Consider the following 6,000-nt stretch of genomic DNA (forward strand, 5'->3'; position numbering starts at 1 on the left):
TTAGGGTTCATTATGTCTAGTATTATGTCTGTGGATCAAACCGCTTCACCTTTAAGGATTAAACGGTAGAGAACACCTTGAGTGGACGACTCTGATGTTGGTTGAACATGAGTTGTGTTATCGTCTCAAAGTTAAACAGAGTGAGACTCCCTCTAGTGGATGTTGTACAGTATTGTGTTGTCTTTGCTCCAAAGGTTTTTGTACAGAGTTTTGGTGTTTCCTGTCACTGTGGGCTGCAGAGCACAGTAGTACACAGCAGAGTCTGACACTGCAGCAGAGGAGATGTTCATACTGATTTGGTTTTGATCCACTCTGATCTTCAATCCAGGGATTGGACTCTTCAATAATCCTCCTGATCCTAAATGGGAGATGATGAACTCTGGTGGCTTTCCTGGATGTTGTCGATACCAGAAGAAATAATCACTACCAGTTCCTTGTTTGGAGTACTTGTAGGACAGAGTAACAGTTGTGTCTTCTAAACCGTTCTCTTCTTTCTTGACTGGAGTGAGTTCTTCACAGCTGACACCTAAAGGAAGAGATAACTCTGTTATACCATTTTACAAAACTCATTTACTAAAACATTCAGGAAATAATGGAATGAAACATTTCCTTAATGCAGAATCTAACAAACCTTTTAGAATAAGTAGAAACATCAGTGATGACAGCATGTTGAATGAAGGTAATGTTGATGGTTTGTGTTGAACTCTGTTGACTACAGAAGTTCCTCCCTCTTCTATAGTTCAGGAACATCTTAGCTCCTCCCTGAATCTCACACAGCACTTCACATGAAACCAACCAGCTTCAATAATTACTGGATTTTATTGGACTCTTGTTGGGATTCGGCAGGAGCGTGTTTGGTTATCAGCAAGTATAGAACTAAATGATTGATCTTAATAAAATTATTAAGAATTTTAACAAATGTTAACAACGTGTCACCACCCTGAGATCAGGGACCAAAAACAAAACTATTAATTAAGTCTCATAATTAGTGTTCACTCACAATGTCAATAGTCAAAGTACTATTCTACATTCAGAGTGAACAGTGAAGGTTTGAATATGAGCACAGACCACATATCCAGCTACTATCACAATACACAAAGTAATCACAGAAAGCTGCTCTTTAAAGTATAACAGAGTTTATTGAATTCCAATAACATTTCAAGTCAAATATTATCTAAAACTAACAACTGCTGTACAATTACGAGGCTACTATCTAACATCAACAGACAGTTTTTGGTAAGTGTGTGTGTGTGTGTCGTGGGGGGGGGGGTGAAGAAACTACCTAAATGGCGGGTGTAGTCTCGTACGTGACTGCGCGAGGCTACAAAATGTTGGCATGTGGGTGTGTTTGCGGGTTAGTCAAACGAAAAGGCAAAAAGTGAAAAGGAAAACTCAAAACAAGGCAGATCCTCACCGCCGCTGTAAAATACAAGAACTGTTTTTCTATCACACAGAAACCCGACTTGCAAACTCAGATTCGGCCAGCCACGATTCTGATCTTTTAACTGATAGTTACAGTTCCTAACCTCACTCGCGGTGACTGATTTACACACAACACTATTACAGTAGATTGGAATACAACAGTAATATCTACAGAGCAATAACGGAAGTCAGCGGTCTGTAAATATACACAACACGTTAACAATACAGTAAACTTAAACAAAACAAAACAAGGTAATAAACACACTATGACCTATTCTCTGCCCAGACCCAAGCCTCTTACTGTGAGACGACTTCGTAGCGGTCGATGTGATTCTTCGAGTTTCTTGGTTAAACTCGGGATCCGGTGCTTCAAGCTGCGCGGCGATAACTTCTCCGTATATCAGCGGGGATTACTCTGAAGTTCAAAGAATTCTCGTCCTCAAGACCGGCAAATGTTGACTTGATTGGAAAGAGAATCTGTCCTTCTCTTTCTCTGATGAATGCATTTTCTTCCTTCTGCAGGCAAGTTGTCCGCTTCTCTTCTTCAAGAGGTCTATTCTTCGTCCAGTGAATGTAGAACTATTTCTTGGTTTTCTTAAAAGCAACAAAGTCGTTTGTGCCTCCTTTCATCCAAATCGAGTCGGACGGGATGGCACAGAGCTGGAGGTATAGCAGAGTTTTACAGTCTCAGGGACAGCAGGGCTGCAGCATAGGCAGCCCTCTGTGGTGCCTGTGACCATCGTCCAATGAGACCCCAGTGTTGAGTTTGGACCAAAAATCACACCCAGGTGAGATTTAACGTCTCGTGGGGTTTGGTGTGATCTTAACTCAAATCAGGCTGTTGACTACCCTGTAGGCCCAACTCCCTTTGTTCCAACCACATGATGAAGTCCCAACACTCTTTCATCAAATATCATCAGCAACACAATGGAAACTGATGTTGTGTTTCAACATAATTTGATCCAAAGACAACATGTAAATATAAAATGAGAGGACCTATGATTGAACCCTGTGGAACACCACAAGATTTCACACCCTGACAAAACAACAGAGAAACTGCTTTTTGTCACGGGGCATGATGGTGGACTCAAACGCAGACCAGAAGTAGAGTGAAAAGGAATTTAATAAACACTTAACTCAGAACAGAGAAACTGCTTTTATAAAGAAAAGAACAAAATCAATCAAACCCTGAGTCTGTGATGACAACCAGTTCATTGAGTACTTTAATGAAATTGTGTCATTTGTCAAAAGTGGATTTGAAAATAACAGTAAAAATATTGACACACTATTACATGTGATCAGAACATTTTTCTGGTGTGAAATATTTTACTCAAATATACTTTTGTTATTAAAATTGTTTCAGATTTAAGCTGTTGAGAACATAAGTGAGTGTGACAGAGAATTGACCAACAATGTTTATTATTTGCTCTTTTAGATCTCGGTCTGTTTTGTCTTTAGTGCTTCATTTCTCTTGTTTTCATCACCTCTACAAAGAGTCCAGACTGTGTCATCACATACTATTGAAGTTAAACAGAGTGAGACTCCCTCTAGTGGATGTTGTACAGTATTGTGTTGTCTTTGCTCCAAAGGTTTTTGTGCAGAGTTTTGGTGTTTCCTGTCACTGTGGGCCTCATAGCACAGTAGTACACAGCAGAGTCTGTCACTGCAGCGGAGGAGATGTTCATATGGACTTGATTTCTCTCCTCATTCAGTTTAGCAGTCAGTCGAGGGTTTGGAGGTTTTGCTTCCACCACTGAAGGCTGGTTAGTATCAGTGATCAGGAGAAGGAACTGAGGAGCTGATCCAGGATCCTGTCGATACCACTGGAGATTATCAGCTTTAACTGAATAGCTACAGGACAGAGTAACACTAAAGCCCTCTGATGAAAACACTTCAGCACTGCTGGTAGTAATATCATCTTCCAAGGTGTTACCTAGTGAGGAAGACCACATGTTATATTTAGAGATCTGTTCCAAAGTCGGAGATCCTTCATTTGAAAACCATCACTCTATGAGAATGTGTTAGTGAAAACAAATGATGCTGTTAACTGTGTATGAATCAGTTATTAGTGATGAAGTGATGAAATCTAGATTTGTGTCCTTAAAATGTTAACTTCTGAAGTTACATTTCAGGTTCTGTTGTCAAAAACATACGTACCTACGAGGGTTGAAAAGAACAGAACTGCAGCAAGTTTCTCCATGTTCACAGAGGTGAAATGTTGTAACTGAGTGTTCAGTATGAACACGTTTTGTGAGTTGTGATTGGTCTGATGTTCACAGCTGGAATCAAAGAGTTCTCTGCCATGAAGCCACCTCTGCAGTCAGTAGGAGGAGACCCATGTGAAGTTACTGTCATTTCTATAGTCCTTCATGACAACTGTGTCTCAGGAGCAGTGGAGCTGGTGGAACATGTTATCTGTAGGGCTGTGCCACATCCAATCAATGTCAGCAAACATCCTAGAATGATTTAATGCAAAAACATTAAGGTATCAAACACGTATTACTACTTTACAGTTAAATATTTAACCTTTATTACAACATGAAGTAAAGCAGTAAATAACACTTTGATAAACACGTCAGGACATCTTATTTTAGTCTCAGTATAATATAATAATATATATATCATATAATAATATATATATCATATAATAATGTATATCATATAATAATATATATATCATATAATGTATATCATATAATAATATATATATCATATAGTAATGTATATCATATAATAATATATATATCATATAATAATATATATATATATATCATATAATAATATATATATCATAATAATGTATATCATATAATAATATATATATCATATAGTAATGTATATCATATAATAATATATATATCATATAATAATGTATATCATATAATAATATATATATCGTATAATAATATTCAGTATAATATAAAACAAACACATATATATAATGATGTATTTATAACTATATATCATGTCTCAGCAGGTGCTTCATGTCCCTCACTCCCTAACTGTCCGTGCTGGATCTGTCCCCGGTGTTTTAAAAAGCTAAATAAGTTATTAGCATGACGTCATCCAGCTAGCCAAACCTGTCTGGTGTTCAGCTAGTGGAGAAGCTTCATGTACTGCTTCCCTTTCCCGCTAGTCTGCTGTCTGATTGTGAGGTCAGGCTGATCTGATATCAGCTCTTTGGCCTGAAGGTTCTCCTCAAAGTTCTCCCTTCAAACGGGTCTTATTTGTCATTTCCAACTTCCGGTTCTCGCGAGGATCCCTTCCAGTTTCAACTTCCGGTTTATGCGAGGATCGATTCCGGTTGAAAACGGTTCAACCGGAATCGAGGAAATGACAAATAAGAGTCTCTTAATTGTCATTTCCTCGTTCCTCGCTCCTCGATCGAACCGGAAGTTGTTCTGCGCCGCCATATTGACGGCGGTCCCAAAGCTCTTATTTCTGCTCTGAGGAGGGAGGAGGGAGGATGGAGGAGGGATCTCTGAGGAGCCATGAGCGAGGACCCACGAGAACAGACTTCCAGGAAGTGTTTTAACGGCCGACTGCAGCCGATCGGACTGATACGATTTTGTTCAACATGTAAACAGTGAAGACGGATCACAGATTAAACTCTAGTTTATATTTGATTGGTTTTCTGATTCAACATCTGGTTTAAATAAATGTTCATTGTAGTCTGAACAACAAAACGACCACAAACAACTTTCTACATTTATTAGAAAGATTTGTGTTTTCATGATCTGATGTTTCCCTCAATAACTTTATTATGGAAACAATTAAAGTCAGAGAGAGCTGGAGAGACTAAACCCTTTATATATATAGATATAGATATATCTATATATATATTAGTGCTGGGCAAGTTAACGCGTTATTATCACGTTATAATTCATTAATTAACGCCGACAATTATTTTATCGCGCGTTAATTATTTTTTTGCGTGGGATAAAAGCCAGCAAACATCCTATAGTCAGTTGTGTATGTATGTTTGTGTGTGTGGGTGTGTATGTCCTTGAGCCTTTTGAGATGGGAAAAAAAAATTATAATAATAATTAAAAAACAACAAAAAACAGGTATTTATTTTTAATTTATTATTATTGTAACAGACTGTCTCATGTTTATCGTTTTGTATTGGAGATGATATGTCCCTTCAGGGTTGCCGTAGAGAAAAGGCGACTTCCGCTTCTGGTCGAGGGGGGTAGAAATAAAGAGAGAAGCTGCACCAGCTGTTGCTCTCCCTGGAGACTACTGGACATCGCTGCGGTAAAGTCAGCAGACACTCAGATCTCCGTGGTCAACTCAGCAGACACTTACATGTTAGTGCACCTATAAGCTGAAATTCACCGTAAACGCATTTAAATGGCACAGATCGGGAGCGAGCAAAGGACTTTGAAAGTTAGCGGAAAGATTAACGTGAGACAACATCCGGTTTTCAGAATAAGATGCCAAAAGTATGAATTATATTCACATTAAGTATAAAACATGCTGCCTGCATCTCGTGAATCAAATATTATTGCACTTTTGTTCATATAGCAGTACTTTTAAAATAAAAGTTTTGTTGTTTTTTAATTGTTATTATTTTTC

The sequence above is a fragment of the Anarhichas minor genome, unplaced genomic scaffold (genome assembly GCF_050575085.1).
Source record: "Anarhichas minor isolate MPS153535 unplaced genomic scaffold, ASM5057508v1 ptg000059l, whole genome shotgun sequence".
NCBI lineage: Eukaryota > Metazoa > Chordata > Actinopteri > Perciformes > Anarhichadidae > Anarhichas > Anarhichas minor.